The sequence below is a fragment of the Gopherus flavomarginatus genome, chromosome 1, assembly GCF_025201925.1.
Source record: "Gopherus flavomarginatus isolate rGopFla2 chromosome 1, rGopFla2.mat.asm, whole genome shotgun sequence".
Classification (NCBI taxonomy): Eukaryota; Metazoa; Chordata; order Testudines; family Testudinidae; genus Gopherus; species Gopherus flavomarginatus.
Window position 1 is genome coordinate 248,288,582 of NC_066617.1, and position 18,994 is coordinate 248,307,575.

Genomic DNA, 18,994 nt, shown 5'->3' on the forward strand with positions numbered 1-18,994 from the left:
GAGACCTTAGGAGGTCATCTAGTCCAACTTCCTGCTCAAAGCAGGACCAACCCCAACTAAATCATCCCAACCAGGGCTTTGTCAAGCCAGGCCTTAAAAACCTCTAAGGATGGAGATTTCACCACTTCCCTAGATAACCCCTTCCAGTGCTTCCCCACCCACCTAGTGAAATAGTGTTTCCTAATATCCAACTTAGACCTCCACCACTGCAACTTGAGACCATGCTTCTTGTTCTGTCATCTGACATCACTGAGGACAGCAGAGCTCCATCCTCTTTGGAACCTCCCTGGAGATAGTTGAAGGCTGATATCAAATCCTCCCTCATTCTTCTCTTCTGCAGACTAAATAAGCCCCATTCCTCAGCCTCTCTTCATAAGTCATGTCTCCCAGCCCCCTAATCATTTTCGTTGCCCTCTGCTGGACTTTCTCCAATTTGTGCACATCCCTTCTGTAGTGGGGGACTGAAAGTGGACGCAATACTCCAGATATGGCCTCACCAGTGCTGAATAGCGGGGAATAATCACTTCCTCGATCTGCTGGCAATGCTCCTACTAATGCAGCCCAATCTCCAGTTAGCCTTCTTGACAACAAGGGCACACTGTTGACTCATATCCAGCTTCTTGTCCACTGTAATCTCCAGGTCCTTTTCTGCAGAACTGCTGCTTAGCCAGTCGGTCCCCAGCCTATAGCAGTGCATGGGATTATTCCGTCCTATGTGCAGGACTCTGCACTTGTCCTTGTTGAACCTCATCAGACTTCTTTTGACACAATCCTCCAATTTGTCTAGGTCACTCTGGCCCCTATCCCTACCCTCCAGTGTATCTACTTCCCCCCCGCCCAGATTAGTGTGATCCGTGAACTTGCTGAGGGTGCAATCCATCCCATCATCCAGACCATTAATGAAGATGTTGAACAAAACCAGCCCCAGGACCAACCCCTGGGGCACTCTGCTTGATACTGGCTGCCAACTAGACATAGAGCCATTGATCACTACTCGTTGAGCCTGACGATCTAACCAGCTTTCTATCCACTTTATAGTTCATTCATCCAGTCCATACTTTTTTAACTTGCTGGCAAGAATGTGTGGGAGATCATATCTAAAGCTTTGTTAAAGTCAAGATATATCACAGCCATCACTTTCCTCATATCCACAGAGCCAGTTATCTCATCAGAGAAGGCAATCAGGTTGGTCAGACATGACATGCCCTTGGTGAATCCGTGTTGACTGTTTCTGATCACCTTCCTCCCCACCAAGTGCTTAAAAATGGATTTGTTGAGAACCTGTTCCATGATTTTTCCAGGGACTGAGGTGAGGCTACTGGTCTGTCATTCTCTACTAGAGTCTATAGGATTCTTTCACAATAAAGAGATCAACTATTATTCTAGTATCAGAGGCGTATCTATGTTAGTCTGGATCTGTAAAAGCAGCAAAGAGTCCTGTGGCACCTTATAGACTAATAGACGTTTTGGAGCATGAGCTTTCGTGGGTGAATACCCACTTCATCGGATGCATGTAGTGGAAATTTCCAGGGGCAGGTATATATGTGCAAGCAAGCTAGAGATAACGAGGTTAGTTCAATCAGGGAGGATGAGGCCCTGTTCCAGCAGTTGAGGTGTGAAAACCAAGGGAGGAGAAACTGGTTTTGTAGTTGGCAAGCCATTCACAGTCTTTGTTTAATCCTGAGCTGATGGTGTCAAATTTGCAGATGAACTGAAGCTCAGCAGTTTCTCTTTGAAGTCTGGTCCTGAAGTTTTTCTGCTGCAGGATGGCCACCTTAAGGTCTGCTATTGTGTGGTCAGGGAAGTTGAAGTGTTCTCCTACAGGTTTTTGTATATTGCCATTCCTAATATCTGATTTGTGTCCATTTATCCTTTTCCATAGAGACTGTCCGGTTTGGCCGATGTACATAGCCGAGGGGCATTGCTGGCATACGATGGAGTATATTTTATTGGTGGACGTGCAGGTGTATGAACCGGTGATGGTGTGGCTGATCTGGTTAGGTCCTGTGATGGTGTCACTGGTGTAGATATGTGGGCAGCGTTGGCATTGAGGTTTGTTGCGTGGATTGGTTCCTGAGCTAGAGTTACTATGGTGCGGTGTGCAATTACTGGTGAGAATATGTTTCAGGTTGGCAGGTTGTCTGTTGGCGAGGACTGGCCTGCCACCCAAGGCCTGTGAAAGTGTGGGATCATTGTCCAGGATGGGTTGTAGATCCTTGATGATGCGTTGGAGGGGTTTTAGCTGGGGACTGTATGTGATGGCCAGTGGAGTCCTGTTGGTTTCTTTCTTGGGTTTGTCTTGCAGTAGGAGGCTTCTGGTACACGTCTGGCTCTGTTGATCTGTTTCCTTATTTCCTCGTGCAGGTATTGTAGTTTTGAGAATGCTTGGTGGAGATTTTATAGGTGTTGGTCTCTGTCTGAGGGGTTAGAACAGATGCTGTTGTACCTCAGTGCTTGGCTGTAGACAATGGATCGTGTGATGTGCCCGGGATGGAAGCTGGAGGCATGAAGGTAGGCATAGCGGTCAGTAGGTTTTCAGTATAGGGTGGTGTTAATGTGACCATCACTTATTTGCACCGTGGTGTCTAGGAAGTGGACCTCCCATGTAGATTGGTCCAGGCTGAGGTTGATGGTGGGGTGGAAGCTGTTGAAATCGTGGTGGAATTTTTCCAGAGTCTCCTTCCCATGGGTCCAGCATTCTCAAAATTACAATACCCACACGAGGAAATAAGGAAACAGATCAACAGAGCCAGATGTGTACTCAGAAGCCTCCTACTGCAAGACAAACCCAAGAAAGAAACCAACAGGACTCCACTGGCCATATCATACAGTTCCCAGCTAAAATCCCTCCAACGCATCATCAGGGATCTACAACCCATCCTGGACAATGATCCCACACTTTCACAGGCCTTGGGTGGCAGGCCAGTCCTCGCCAACAGACAACCTGCCAACCTGAAACATATTCTCACCATTAACTGCACACCACACCATAGCTCAGGAACCAAACCACGCAACAAACCTCAATGCCAGCGCTGCCCACATATCTACACCAGCAACACCATCACAGGACCTAACCAGATCAGCCACATCATCACTGGTTCATACACCTGTACATCAACCAATATAATATACTCCATCATATGCCAGCAATGCCCCTCTGCTATGTACCTCGGCCTGTCATAAACAGATAGCTAAGGGTTAATGTCTCTTTCACCTGGAAAGGAGTAACCTGAAACACCTGACCAGAGGACCAATCAGGAAACCAGACTTTTTCAAATCTGAGTGGAGGGAAGTTTGTGTCTGGGTCCTTTGTGTTCTGTCTGTCCCTCTCGGCTATGGGAAGGATTTTTCTATCTCCTGCTTTCTAATCTTCTGTTTCAAAGTTGTAAGTACAAAGATAGGTTTGTTTTTTTTTTGTATTTACATGTGTGTAGTTTCTGGAGTGCTTTGAATTGTATTCTTTTTAAATAAGGCTGTTTATTCAATATTCTTTTAAGCAATTGACCCTGTATTTGTCACCTTAATACAGAGAGACCATTTTTATGTATTTTTCTTTCTTTTTACATAAAGCTTTCTTTTTAAGACCTGTTGGAGTTTTCCTTTAGTGGGGAACTCTAGGGAATTGAGTCTGTGCTCACCAGGGAATTGGTGCGAGGAAGAAGTCAGGGGGAAATCTGTGTGTGTTAGATTTACTAGCCTGACTTTGCATACCCTCTGGGTGAGGGGGAAGTGCTTGTGTTTCCAGGACTGGAAATAGGAGAAGGTGGAGTCCCTCTGTTTAGATTCACTGAGCTTGCTTCTGTGTATCTCTCCAGGAACCCAGGGAGGGACACCTGGAGTGGAGAAGGGAAATGGTTTATTCCCCTTTGTTGTGAGACTCAAGGAATTTGGGTCTTGGGGTCCTCAGGGAAGGTTTTTGGGGGGACCAGAGTGCCCCAAAACACTCTAATTTTTTGGGTGGTTGCAAATTTACCAGGTCCAAGCTGGTAACTAAGCTTGGAGGTTTTAATGCTAACACCCATATTTTGGATGCTAAGGTCCAAATCTGGGAATATGTTATGACACGGCCAAACTGGACAGTCTCTATGGAAAAGGATAAATGGACACAAATCAGATATTAGGAATGGCAATATACAAAAACCTGTAGGAGAACACTTCAACTTCCCTGGCCACACAATAGCAGACCTTAAGGTGGCCATCCTGCAGCAAAAAAACTTCAGGACCAGACTTCAAAGAGAAACTGCTGAGCTTCAGTTCATCTGCAAATTTGACACCATCAGCTCAGGATTAAACAAAGACTGTGAATGGCTTGCCAACTACAAAACCAGTTTCTCCTCCCTTGGTTTTCACACCTCAACTGCTGGAACAGGGCCTCATCCTCCCTGATTGAACTAACCTCGTTATCTCTAGCTTGCTTGCACATATATACCTGCCCCTGGAAATTTCCACTACATGCATCCGACGAAGTGGGTATTCACCCACGAAAGCTCATGCTCCAAAACATCTGTTAGTCTATAAAGATGCCACAGGACGCTTTGCAACTATTATTCTAGTGGACTGTGCATTCTCACAGGATTTAGATAGCTCATATAGTCATGACTCGTTCAGAAGTAAGAAATCAGGTGTTTTGCCACATTCAGAACAGTTTTAAATGATCTCATTTTAGAGAAGTACATTGCAAGGAAACCTTATATCAGCAATCCACTGGGGGTGAGGGATAGTGGGAATAGATTGAGACCTACCAGAATGTAATCATTCAGGTACAAGAGAGCAAGATGGTAGAGCTGGGGTCTCTGTGAAAGTGTTAGAAGTATAATAAAATGACACTCTTTCAAGAGGAACAGGCCAGATTGAGAAAGCAGAGGTCTGATTCTGTTCCCATTGAAGCCAAGGCATTTTATTATTCTCTCTTTCTACCCTTGTCCATGTTGCATACTTGTGGCTCTAGAGCATCCCTCTACAGCACTCTGCTCCTGAACCACCAAATGCAGTCTGGTGCTTCTATTGTGAATGATGTGTACTATATACACTGGACAATGTACTTGATAGTGTGCAAGAGGAAAAGTCAAACTGCACTTTCCCAAATATCAGTCAATTGCAAGGGCATTTTTGTTATTTTCAGAAGCTTGTACCTTAGCAAAATACACAAGTGATTATTTAAGTGAATGAGAGCTGTGATCTGCTTGAGGTGCTAATTAAATTCCCTAAGTGTTACATTTCAATTGCCACATCTCCTGTTCAACCTCCTTTTGCCTGTGAATGCAGAAAACATTTCAAAAGTGCATTAAAATGACCAGCTATAGAAAAATATCTATCAAATGAAATGATTCTCCCATCTGTTTTGTTCCAAACTGATGTCTCAGTATATTTCTGCAATGAGTCTCCTACCACCAGTAATAAGCTGCAAGGTGAGAAATAGGAGTTTGTAACAGAGGTGGGCCCAGGCTAAAACTCTGTATCTGAATTTTATAGAAAAGAATTCAAACAGATTCAGATCTGTATTTTGCAGCTGGCCCCTTCTGTATAATGAACACCATAAAAAAACAAAACAATTGTAACCCTTAACAATAGAAAATATGACATCCAGGTCCTCAGCACCCTGCACCAATCAGTAATCTCAATGATCTCTGCAGACACAATTTACATGCCCCTCTTGTCCATAATACCTGCCCCCAATTGGCAGGTGCATCTTGACTCCTTTTCTTTTGATGTTTACAATGGCAGAGCCTATTTGGTCCCTGCTGTGGTTGCTGCACCGTACTCCTCCCACAACTGACACCCCCTCCATTGGTCAGCTATCCTGTGACAATCGTAAAAAATACACTAAAATATGTTTAAGAAAAAGCCTAGACATGGGATAGAGTCAATTTCTGCTGCCATAAACTCATGCAAAGATCCCCTGACAGCAGAAATTATGCTTTTGGTGGAGGGAGAGTAGAAGGACAAGGCTGTATGGAGCACAGTGCCCCATTGCAACTTCACTTCTGCCTGGGAGTCTCAACTGTAATGCTAACTGAAGAATAATGTCTGGGGAGAGAACATGCTCTAGATTTGTTTTTACAAAATATGACTTTCAGCTGAACATTTTTACATGGCCAACTGCACAATTATGAGTCCTACTGAACTGGCAGTTGGCAGATTATTAACTGGATTCTGCTCCCACTGCAATCATTAGGAGTTTTGCCACTTATTCCAGTGGGGGTAGGAGTGAGGCCCATGAATTAGCCTAGTTATTGGATAACAGAAAGCACTGGTGAGCACTGGCATTGGTACATGAACAACAGCTTGGTTTCTTTAATTTAGAACCTTTTAATTGGCTTTGCTGGCATTTTGTTTCAGTGATTATTCTGTAATATTTCCCTGAACACAATTTTCTACAATTAGGTTAGAAACATTTCCTTCCTCAGTTGGCATATGCTATGGCTAGTAATGCAGCTTTTGAACCACTCACATGCTCCAGTCCAAATTCCAACTTACGTGTGCTAAAGGAATTGCTATTCTGGGATAAGAAATCTCAGGATGAATAGGGGAAGGTGAGGAGTGAGCGACTGATTTGAGGAAACTTTTATTAGCGGAAAGGAACTCCACAAGGGGAAAGGAGGCTCAAGAAGACTGAACCCAGTGCATTTCAGTTCCAGGGATTGTGGCTTTTGAGGCTAGGTAAGTAGATAAAAGGGACTCTGGTCCCCTTTCCAAAATCCCCCCATTTTTCTTACAGATCTATATGGGTCAGATGCTCTGTAGGTGTAAACTGGGGTGACGCCATTGATTTCAATGGAATTATGACAATTTACACCAGCTGACGGTCTAGGCTGTACATATTTTCTTCACATATTCCCAGGAATTATGAATTTATTGTAGCACTAAGAACATGGGAGGCAGAGTGGGGAAGGGCAAAAGGTGCACATCAGCACCTTCTCGGTTTGTCAGTATTTTTAAAATGTTGATTTTCTAAACAAAGTCAGGCTTTCCCACAAAGATGTATTTATTTATAGACTTGTCCCTACTACCCTCATACAATGTTTACCCTTGTAAAGCATTAATGAATTATCTTTACAATACAACTGTGAGGCATGTGGGGAAACTGAGCACTGAAGTTCATAGATGTCTTGCCAAAGTTCACAAAGGAAGTCCATGGCAGAGCTGGGGAATAGAACCCAAAAACCTGGTTCTGACCTTTCTTGCATTGATGTTACACCATTGCATCACTATTAACTTCAATAGAATTACTCCTGACTGACACCAGTGTCCAATCAGAATTAGACCCCTCAGTCTAAGACCAATGACTTAACCACAAGACCATCCTTCCTCTCAAGGTCTGGCAAAGCCACTGGGTCTATTTTTGACCCACAGAATGAACAGCTCCTAAATTAGGGAAAATTTGGATTTGGATCCTAGCTTTGTGGCACAATCCCATCTATGGAAAGAGGTTCCGAAACTTTTGAGATTTGCTAATCACTTCTGGTAACAGTGACTTTCATGTTCATTTTATGGGTATTAAATTAATCAGTTCAATATCAAATTAGTCAATACAATCCTTTGCTAAAAACAAACAACAACCAGACCTGCAAATATAGTGCTGCTGAAATACATCAGTATGGCTCACTTCAATGCAGATGAGCATACGGGGTGTCTGGAGGGGAAGGGTGTGTCCTTAAAATAATGCTGCAATTCCTGAGTTGGGGAAAAGTAATGGCTCTCTCGAAGAGAGAGGTGCCAAACTGGCTCAACTGGAACAGTGACCTAAACATCCAAATTAAAGCTCACAGCATGCTCTGATTTTCAGTTTTTCTTGGAATTGTTATCTTAAATTCCCTCTATGAGCAGGGCTCAAATGCTTCTTGTTTAATAGGCAAGCAGTAGCAGTTGTTCAGGAGGGTTTTCTAGTACAAAGGGGATGATTCACCATGATATTTAGGTGCCTAAGTCCCATTTTAGGCATATAAATCCTGTTTTTAAGCACCACTCTGATCCACAAAACTCCTACTCAGCTGCCTCCTAACCCTGTAGGTGCCTAAACGTTTTTGCAGTAACAGTTCCCCAAGTGCCTATGTTTCAGCCCCTGAGCATGTCCACTGCTTCCTCCTCCAGGCGTCCATATGCTTGTCTCCTTGTTGTGTCCCACAGCGACTCACAGACCGGCGGGAGAGACATTCCTCTGCCTATGTTTTGTTCAGGGCTCAATCCGATAGGCATGCTCAGAGACCGCCAACTGGATCCAGCCCCTCGGGTGAGTTTAGCGCTGGGAAGGCAGGGGTGAGAAAATGACTGGGATATGCAATATTCTGATGTGGGTGTTCCTCAATCTTTTCTGTTGAGTTCTACTTTAATTGAATACCGTCTATTCCCGCTTATCATAACAGCCTGGGGGAGGGCAGGGATTTTATTCAGATAATCAGGAGTTCAGATAATCGAGAGGACTGGAGCCATTCAGCAGCAGCCTCCGCTGTGGCCAGGGGCTTTTCTTCCTCCTGCACTTCTGGATGGGGAGGTTTTTACTCTACAGTCTGAACCTCTATATTATCTGAATCCCTTCCTTGTCCCCAGCATGAGATTCATGGGGGACAAGGAAGGGATTCAGATAATGTGGAACTTTGATCAATAGGGGTTCAGATAAATGAGTACACTGTAATTAAATATTGGGCCAGTGAAAGAGTTAGAATGGCTCTATCGGCCTGTAGCTAGGGCACTCACCTGAGAGGTGGTGGATCTCTCTTCAAGTGGAGGGGGAACTTGAGCCAGAGGTCTCTCACATCTTGGATGAGTACCCTGACCACTGGGCTAAAAGTTATAAGGGAGGGCAATCTACTCCTTCTCCTCATCCCATTTTGTTTCAGGCCCCACACACAACATAGGCAGATGAATATCCATCTTCTCCCAGTTCATGAATCACTAGCAGAAATAGGCACCGCCCTGCAGAATGGACTAAGGTGCTGAACTCTGTGAGAGAGGCAGGGTTAGCAAACACCTCTGGTCACCGTCATCCATTGACTAGCTGAGGCAGCTCTCTGCCTAGTGTGTTGGCTCTCTGGATTATGTTGTATGATGCCAACCTCCCCCCGTTTGTTGTATAGGGAGTCTAGGCACCTAACTCAGGCTTTGTGGATCGCAGTGTTATTCCTCTGACTTTTCTAGATGACTTCAGATTCAATCAACACTCTTTTTTCCATGTATTATATTCATCTACCTTATCTTAAAATATTATTAGAGTTGTACAATACAGTAGTGAAAACTATATGCCAGAGCAATGTAAAACTCTACCATTCCAGTTTGCAGTGTTTCAAGTCACATGTTATTGCCCTACAGTTTCCAAATTGTGTGTGTATATATGTGATCCCATTTCCTCACTTCATTGTTCAGTATGAACTTATTCAGAAAATACTCGCCCTTAGCATTTGCTGGACAGTCATCAGGCATGTAATTCAACAGATCAGCATCATAATTTATTTGGACTACAACAGGGAAACAAGTTAGTAATTATGCAAGCTCTGCAACTCTCTCTCACTCTCTCTCTGCCTTTTTTTTAAATAGATCCATTTTAGCGTTCATGACACAGAAAGATAATTGTCCCACCTGTTCTGCAACACATCTGAAACTGGAATTCTACATCCCCCTGCTGGAAGGTTTCTTTGAGAACTCAAAGCATTTTATCATGATACCTTTTGCAGTTTGAAAAACAGCACAGGTTGCTTTGTAATGAATTCATCCGTTCTCTCAACCTCATTACAGTGGAGCCCACATAAAGAAATTACTTGAAAAGAAACAGACCATTTTAAGTAGCAAAATGCACTTGCCATACAAAAAAAGCAAAACATCAGCAGAGATACTTTATAGTGAAATCATCTTCAAATGGATGCCTGGAAAAAAGAGAGAAACAAAAAAGAAAATGTAAAAGAATGAGCAAACATCAGGCTGGACAAAGGGTAAAATTGTAACAGAAACCTGACAGAAGAAAAATCCTGTGAAATGTGTACCGATTAAAACAAGTTTCAGAAAAAAACTTTTTAAAATGTCAATCTGCCAAACAAATAAGAGATCTCTCTGGTTATTTTTAAATATGTTGTTGCAACAAAGGTATTTTAACAAAGATAAATAATTTGCAATTATTTACTTCAAGGCAGAATGCAAAAGAATACACGTATATGCGTGTGTGTTTCTGTGCATCCCCATGTGGGCACGTGCAATTATTTGAGGGGTATGTTGAAGATAAACAAATCTGATCAAAATTTTGTTTCTTTGTACTTTATTTATTTGAATGTGCAATGCATCCTGGAAAAATGCAAGAATTTAATTGTCACATTTCCCTCAGAGTCCTGTTAAGTAACTCTTTCAATCTATCTGTGATAGCTGTCGGTCATTGTTGGAGCATCTAGTTCTGACATGGTCTGAATTGAGTTCTGGTGCTTCCTTGACAGTAGATGTTGTGAGCTATAAATTAATTGCTCCAAAAAAGGAAGAATTTATCAATGTTGATGATCTATAAAAATTAACTGAAAAATTTAACCTGAAATTTCGGCAGTCTTTGTTGTTTTGTTTGTTTGCTTTTTGCTTGAAAACATTAAAATGAAGCAACATTTGATTTATGTGTAGTGAAGAGACTCGCCACAGGTAGATTTTCCTCGGCTTGTATGGAAGGGACACCGCTATGGATGGTTTCCCTCCTGTAAACCCTATGGAAGACCATCCACTGGAACTCTAACCAGAAGATGTTCTGAGAATTTTGGTGAAGTGTCAGGGAGAGAGGACTGGCCATTATACTAACAGGAGTTAATGCTGACTAAAGCAGTATGGACTAAGAAGCAGTCCCTGTTATCAATGTTACTAAGCAGCTGCAGGTGGAATTAGGGTAGCACAAATCCTGTCAGGAGGGAGGCAGGTGGGCAGTAATGCAGTTTGGAGGGCAGCTCTTTATGTGGACAGCTTCTGCCTACAGGGGTCTGGGCTTGCTCCTCCCTTCAGATCTCCTGGATCCACTGGATTGGGAAAACATCGCCCTACAAACTCCACAGGACCCCACACTCAATATGATGGGTGACTGTATGTGCTTTGTGTCCTTCTAGTCACATGTTACTGTTGGCACCATGTTAGTGCTAATACAAGTTCAGCTGAGCTCCATGCTAAGCCCCTAAGTAGCTTCTTCTATGTTTCTTCAGAATGATAGATTGCCAGATGTAGTTACATCTTCTGATACCTATTCTGGATCCTACATTATAAAGCACATCACGTGTTATGACAAAAGTAGAACAAGCCATCTGGGTTCATATTCTTGCATCGTAACAACAATTTGACTTCTTTTAATGGGGATGATCCTCTTCTGTAGTCTCCACCCACTGCTCACTGTGAACACCATGACATGTGTAACCTTCACACCACTATTTTCATACGTTTTGAGATACACATCATTTTCCTACATACTTATTTGGGATGAATGAGGCTGAATAATGGAAAAGTACTGATACAATTTACAAATGTATATTCTGCATCAAGCTTCATCCCTACCCCCTATAGGTCTCAGCAGGAATTGCATAGCTAAAAATGCCGAATTATAATTTAAATATGCAGGAGAAAATATTTAAGATGATGTTAACCTAGCAGGAAGACAAAAACAAGAGCATGAAGACAAGTCCTAGACTGAGGCCACTGACTCTTTGCAGTGGGTTCTGTAACCTGCATACAAGAATAAAGAATCTTATCAGTTTTCATTCTGAATTTACATTAGATTTACAGCCTAAACCCAGAGAATATTTCTCAATATGCTATGTTTAACAATAAATGCTATTAAATATTCCTGTCAAACTTGGAGCCCTGTTGGTATTTCTCAGTAACCCACTTGAGTCCTGGACATTCACTGCTCTAGAGCTTTCTCATGCAACGACAAAGGACAGATGGGTATCTGAGCAAAATAGAATAAAAATATCAACCTATGGAAACGTATTGGGGACTAATGAAATGGAAGCAATCTGGGGCAGAAAGAGCAGAAGAAAATGAAAGTTGCTCAAGAGGTGAAATACAAACTTAAAAATCAAATTCTCATCTAAGAAACAAAAAATGCTGAAAAGAAGGGATTTTGGCCAGGTGTCTCACTTCCTCTATTAGCTACTGGGATGTGCAGTAGTGTTGCTACTGACAAGATTTTTTTTAAATGCATACTGCCCTGGATTGCATTTAGAACAGTGATTTGGTATCAATACAGGCTGGATCTAGGGATGATGGTCTTGTGTGGCCTAGATTAGGACTCTCAAAACCTGGGTTTAATTCCTCTCACTGCCATAGAGCTGATATACGACCATGGGCAAGTTGTCTAATCTCTTGCTTTCTCTCTTAGTTCACTATCACACACTAGCATTTATAATACTTCCCTACTTTGTGAGGGTATTTTTTCCTACAGTAATTGGGGCAGTATAAGCACCTAAGTAAACACATTAATTTGTTATCGTATAATTTTAATCAGTCAGAACTTAGGACACAATGCTATCCAAAATAATTGTCTATGTCCATTTTTTAGAAGGTGTTTACATATTACTGTATAAAGCCAGCATAAACTCCTAGATATACTGCCCTTTCTCTTCTGTAGATACACTTTTCCTATGGACTGTTTTAGTGTTTCAATCACTTTGGCTAAGTGTAATATCGTCGACAGTGAACCCATACTCCCCATTTACCAATACACGTGCATTTCTATTTTCTCACTATAGTCACAAGAACAATTGGTTAGAGTCAGACATGCTGCTGCATTGGATTGTCTTCAAAAAGTATGCAGGCAGGGACACGCTCTTGAGAACTCCTAACTGAAGTGCTGAAAGTACACTCCATATGGTAACAGAGTTTTGTATAATTGGCGGGATGCTATTGCCTGCCCATGGTGTTCTGCCCAGCTAAGATTTTATTTTTGCCTCACAACACACAGAAAAAGCCCGTTTCTTTTATAGCTAGAAATCCCATTTCTTCATCATGAAGCGTCTGGGTTTTCTATCTGTCTGTCCCAGACATTTGCCAACTCAAAGTAAACAGTAAAGCTAGTATCACCGTGAAGTGTGTAAGTCTGTTGTCTTCCAGCTCATGAAATTTGCGTGGCTGTTGGTCTTTCAGAGGGTAGCTATATTTCAGGGCTGAGGATCTAAATCTGAATATTAACTGTACCATAGGGAACTAGCACTATCTCTTTTGCCAGTAACAGTTTGCCTGACTTCCTTCATTTAAAAGAAGCCTTAAATAGTTATTTAAGGCAAAGGACTTTACTCGAAGAGACTCCTAATCTGTTAGGTCTGCCAAATTACTTCCTGCTGTACTATTTCACACTATTATTGCACATGCACTGTAGGGAAACCAAAGTCCAAAAACTTGAATTTTTTCCTACAGTTGGGTGTCCATTTCATTATGTTTAGAAAACGCCACTATGTTTTTGCATCAGGAATGTCTGTGTATCCAAAATGAAATATGTTCCCCAGTGAGCTACTGAGGAGTCTGGGGCTAGGGATCCCCAGTTCTCAAGCTTCCCGCAAGGCAGGCTGCAAAGGTGCCTGAGAGCCCAGGAAACCCTTGGTCCCCCACAGCCAGTAGGGTAAGCTGCCAAGCAGGCAGGTGAGTGGGCAGAAAACCTACATGGTTTCCATTGAAGTTTCATTCAAACTGACATATTTCGGTGGAATGATTTGATTTGGACAAATTGGCATTTTCTAATGGAAAAACATTGTCAGCAAATTTGTGACCAGCTCTAGTTTCTTTTTCTTTCTTTCTACTAAAGCAGTGCTACAGGCTCCAACTGAGATTGGGGCCCTAATGTACCAGCACTGTACAAACACATAGTAAGTCCCTTTCCTGAAGAGCTTACAGTCTAAGACAGACAAAGAGGAAAAGAGAGGTACATAGAAGCAAAGTGACTTATACTCCCTCCTGCACCCCAGCCCCCCGCCCCAGCCTGGTGAAAGTGAGTGATGGTTGGGGAAAGTGAGCAACGGAGGGAGGGGGGGCTGGAGTGAGTGGGGTGTGGGAAGAGGTGGAGTGGGGACAGGGCCTGAGGGACTCCAAAAAAATTTAAATCAAAATGGGGGTCCTTGGGTTGCTAAAGTTTGAGAACTGCTGCTCTAGATAATACAGCAGGCCAGTGGCTCAGACAGAAGCAAAACCAAAGTCTCTTGACTCGGAATCTTGTGCCCCATTCACTTATCTATACGGTCTCCAGTTATCCCTTGCTTACGTGCATGCAATTGTCATTGACTGAGGGCAAAGTTTGGCAGTTAGAAAACTGATTGGAAGTACCATAACTTGAGTAAGTGAAAAGCACCATTACCATAACAAAAGCCATACACAAGTGTAAGTATGCAAGAGTTAGAGTGCATAACCCTTACAGGTTTCACAGGTGGACACAAAGTATCTTGCCTGCATATTTCAAATCCTTTTCCTTTCATGAGAAGTCAATAAACTGTGTGTAGAGGAAGGGAGAAAGTTCAGCCATGCGGTTAGTCAAAATATCTGTAGGTTCAACTCCTGCTTTCTTGCTTACATGAGCAGACCCATTGACTTCAGTGGACGGGATGTAAGGCAAGCAGGATTTGTAACATAGCAGAAACAATGAGTATACACATTGAGTAATTGCTGTTTAAGCAGGGCAGCTGAAGTACCAAGAGGACAGTGAACAATGATACATACAGGTAGTTTGTGAGGTTCCCACCTCTTCTTTTCTACTTGGAATAACCTCATTACCAAGGAATTGTGCCTTCTAAAATGAACAAAGAAAATGCAGATTATACATTTTTATTTTATTTATGTATTTATTTATGTATTTATTTAGCTTATGCAAGCACTAACCACTAGAATGTACAGTATTGCAAATGACGAAAAACAACATGAAGTCCCAGAGAAGAAACACATTGTTTAGAGAAACAATTTAAGGGGGATTCCTGTGTGGAGGGATCTCACGTATGCTGGAACTATTAAATCTTGGCTGTAAGGAAAAGGGGGGAGGATTTGGGAAGCACGCATAACAGGGGAGCTGTGGTGTTACCTGTGTGCTGGGGTGACTAGCAGTAAGGCACGATTGGGACCAGTGGATCCAAAACTCTGTGAGTTCTCTTGGTATATTTCCTTTCAGAGCTGGGGGTCCAGGGCTCTGGAGTCTAAGCCCTGATATGGAGCAGCTGGGCTTTTGGTCCATAAGCTGGAGAGGATAAAGACTCTTCCTCATGGATTCAGCCGAATTACTCAGGCTGGGTGCCATAGAGAGGAAATGCCCCTAGTTGCATAACACCAAGGCTGGATTTTCTTAATGAACGTGTTGGTCCTAAATAATCAGTGCTCTTCTACAACTACTGCTTGTGGCAGCAAGCAGGTTCAAGAGAACAGGTTGATTTATCAGCACCTCATTTTGTAGTTTCATTTTTCATGTACCTCTTGCTTGGGATGGAGTATAACTGGACAGGAAGAAAAAACGACTACGTGGATCTACAGTTGCATCTGTTGCTTGTGAGTAGCTGGTGGCAATGAGCTGTTATTAATTTTATTATGTACTTTGTAGTCACCCAGCAGCAGTTGGACAGGAAGCTTAAAATAATGAAGTGAAAAGAAGAGAGAACTAGCTCTTTGTTTTAGGCTGCATCAAATCAGTTAGGGCTTCCCTCCCCCTTTTGTTACTTGGCTGTAACAATCTGAGTATTTTTCCATAGCCCTCAGAATCCCTACACAGGAGCAATGCTCTGACATGTACTCCCCCACAGTTCAACTTTTCTCTAGAATTGCAGTAAGGAGCGTGGGTGGCAACTCATCATGAGCATGACCCTTGGAAACTGCTTTTCCATAACTTATGAAAGAGACATTGATATCCAACAACAAAAACATTATAACAAGCAGAAAGGTTGTGCATTTGTGCACTTCGGGCTGAATCCTGAGGAACAGAGCGAGCTTTGCTTTCCAGGAAAATAGCCTGGAACTAGGGGGCTGAACTCACAAACGCATCTGTCCTCCCTGCCTGTGTAGCTGTGTCATAGCTGATAATACAGATGATAGGTAGATGCAGCCTACTGCTCTTCCATCCTCTTCACACTGGCTTCAGCCCATACAATGCATGGAACCACTGTTCACACATTTGGTTCTCTGAGAGCCTTTAGCACAGATACTGAAAGTTATTTAGTAATCTAACTCCCATTAATTTCAATGAGAGTTAGGTGCCTAAATATCTTTGAGACTCTGGGCCCTTGTCATGGGGTCTACAAACCCCACACTAGTGAGATGAGAGTTAAGGAAATGTTCTGGACACAGGAAGCCCAGTGCCCTCTCCCCTTCTGGGCAGGCTCCAAGTGGTGGGAGAGTTCAAAAGGGAGAGGTTCAGCTTGTTCTGGGCTAATGGAGCAGGAGAGCAGCTGTGTGTGGAAACCTCCTGCAGAGAAGCCGCCAGGACTCCAAACAGCCAGGACCAAGCCGCTACAGGCCCTTCAACTGCAGGGGTTGAGGATGATGAGTCATTGCAGATAGGGGAAGACACTCCAAAGAGTGACCTGAGGAGATGCCAAGGGGAACCTCAAGACAGACTTGTGGAGCATACAAAGGAAAAGGAGCTGGGGTAGGAACTGGCCCAGGGAACAGGTATAAAGGAGTCTGGCCCTAGGCCATCTAGCTGTCCCATTATTTTGAATTTCCCTGGGTTGTAACCCAGTGGAGCAGAGTGGGCTTGGGTTCCCCTACCCTGAGCCACTGACTCTAGCTGTTAGACAAGGTGGCCACAGATTCTAGCCACTGGGTGACACAGTCTGGAGTATTGCCATTAGGTAGTACTACTGGCCTTGGATGCAACCTCCCAACCCCGTGATAGCCTTCCTCCCCACCTTAAGGAGCTGCAGACACATGTGGCAGAGAGAGGTTCTGCAGTGTAAACACAGCCTATGCTGGTGCAGCTATATCAGCATACTCCCTAGCATAGATGCAGCATATACCAATACAAGGATCTTTTCTCCTGGGATAGCAACACCACCTCCCCGAATGATATTAGCAATGCCAACAGAAGCATAATCCTGTCTACGCTGGGGGCGTTTATTGACATAGCTGTATTACTAGGGGTATGTTCAGGGCCGGCTCTAGACACCAGTGCTTCAAGCATGTGCTTGGGGCAGCACTTCTGAAGGAGCAGCATTCTGGCCCTTTGGGGACATCTCTTTTCAAGGGGAAGCACCATGTTTTATTTTATTTTATTTTTTTTGCTTGGGGCGGCAAAAAACCTGGGGCCAGCCCTCAGTGTGTTGTTTTTCCCACTGCTGGCTGACATAGCTTTGCTATATGAATTGTATATGTATACCAAGCTATTATTTCTGCAATGAGGATGAACAAACTCCCTATGCATGGAATATTCAATGATGTTGCCCGTCTGAACAAACAGTTTTTAAGATACTTTTGGCCTTTGGGACTATTTAGGACATACAGAGATTTGGCCTTTAGACAAGAGAGGTGAAAGTAAGCCCTATTTTCTTATCTGACACCCAGCAAGGTATGTGATACATTATTTTTTATCATTGAGATCTATTACATTCCTTATCATCCCAAGAGCATCATCAGTTTGATTTTTCACTTGTCTTATAACACTGGTCTACAATTTTTGAGAAGTCGTCTGCTTCAGAGATAAAATGTGATATTTATTATGTATTTTGATGTGCTGAATTCAAATATGACAATTAAAACAGCTGATTGGCTACTGTTTCTAAGATATTTAAGTTTTTACATTTTATGTCTATGTATATTGTGTAGATAGTAGAGTTTTATTCATAAATTGTAAACCTAGGTCTTTTCATGTGTTTATGGTTGCTTTACATGATAATATTTCACCTGTCCTGTTTATGTAACACTTTAAAAATCAGCAAAAGGGTTATATAAATAAAATTTATTATGAAACAAAAGGCAAAAAACTATTATGTACATAGTTTAGTCCTGTATCAGAGGGGTAGCCGTGTTAGTCTGGATCTGTAAAAGCAGCAAAGAATCCTGTGGCACCTTATAGACTAACAGACGTTTTGGAGCATGAGCTTTCGTGGGTAAATACCCACTTCCTCAGATGCATGTAATGGAAATATCCAGGGGCAGGTATATATATGCTAGCAAGCAAGCTAGAGATAACGAGGTCAGTTCAATCAGGGAGGATGAGGCCCTGTTCTAGCAGTTGAGGTGTGAAAACCAAGAGAGGAGAAACTGGTTCTGTAATTGGCAAGCCATTCACAGTCTTTGTTCAATCCTGAGCTGATGGTGTCAAATTTGCAGATGAACTGAAGCTCAGCAATTTCTCTTTGAAGTCTGGTCCTGAAGTTTTTTTGCTGCAGGATGGCCACCTTAAGGTCTGCTATAGTGTGGGCAGGGAAGTTGAAGTGCTCTCCTACAGGTTTTTGTATATTGCCATTCCTAATGTCTGATTTGTGTCCATTTATCCTTTTCCTTAGAGACTGTCCAGTTTGGCCGATGTACATAGCAGAGGGGCATTGCTGGCATATGATGGCATATATTACTTTGGTGGATGTGCAGGTGAATGAACCAGTGATGGTGTGGCTGATCTGGTTAGGTCCTGTGATGGTGTCACTGGTGTAGATATGTGGGCAGAGTTGGCATCGAGGTTTGTTGCATGGATTGGTTCCTGAGCTAGAGTTGTTATGGTGCGGTGTGCAGTTACTGGTGAGAATATGTTTCAGGTTGGCAGGTTGTCTGTGGGCAAGGACTGGCCTGCCACCCAAGGCCTGTGAAAGTGTGGGATCATTGTCCAGGATGGGTTGTAGATCCTTGATGATGCATTGGAGGGGTTTTAGCTGGGGGCTGTATGTGATGGCCAATGGAGTCCTGTTGGTTTCTTTCTTGGGTTTGTCTTGCAGTAGGAGGCTTCTGGGTACACATCTAGCTCTGTTGATCTGTTTCCTTATTTCCTCGTGCGGGTATTGTAGTATTGAGAATGCTTGGTGGAGATTTTGTAGGTGTTGGTCTCTGTCTGAGGGGTTAGAGCAGATGCGGTTGTACCTCAGTGCTTGGCTGT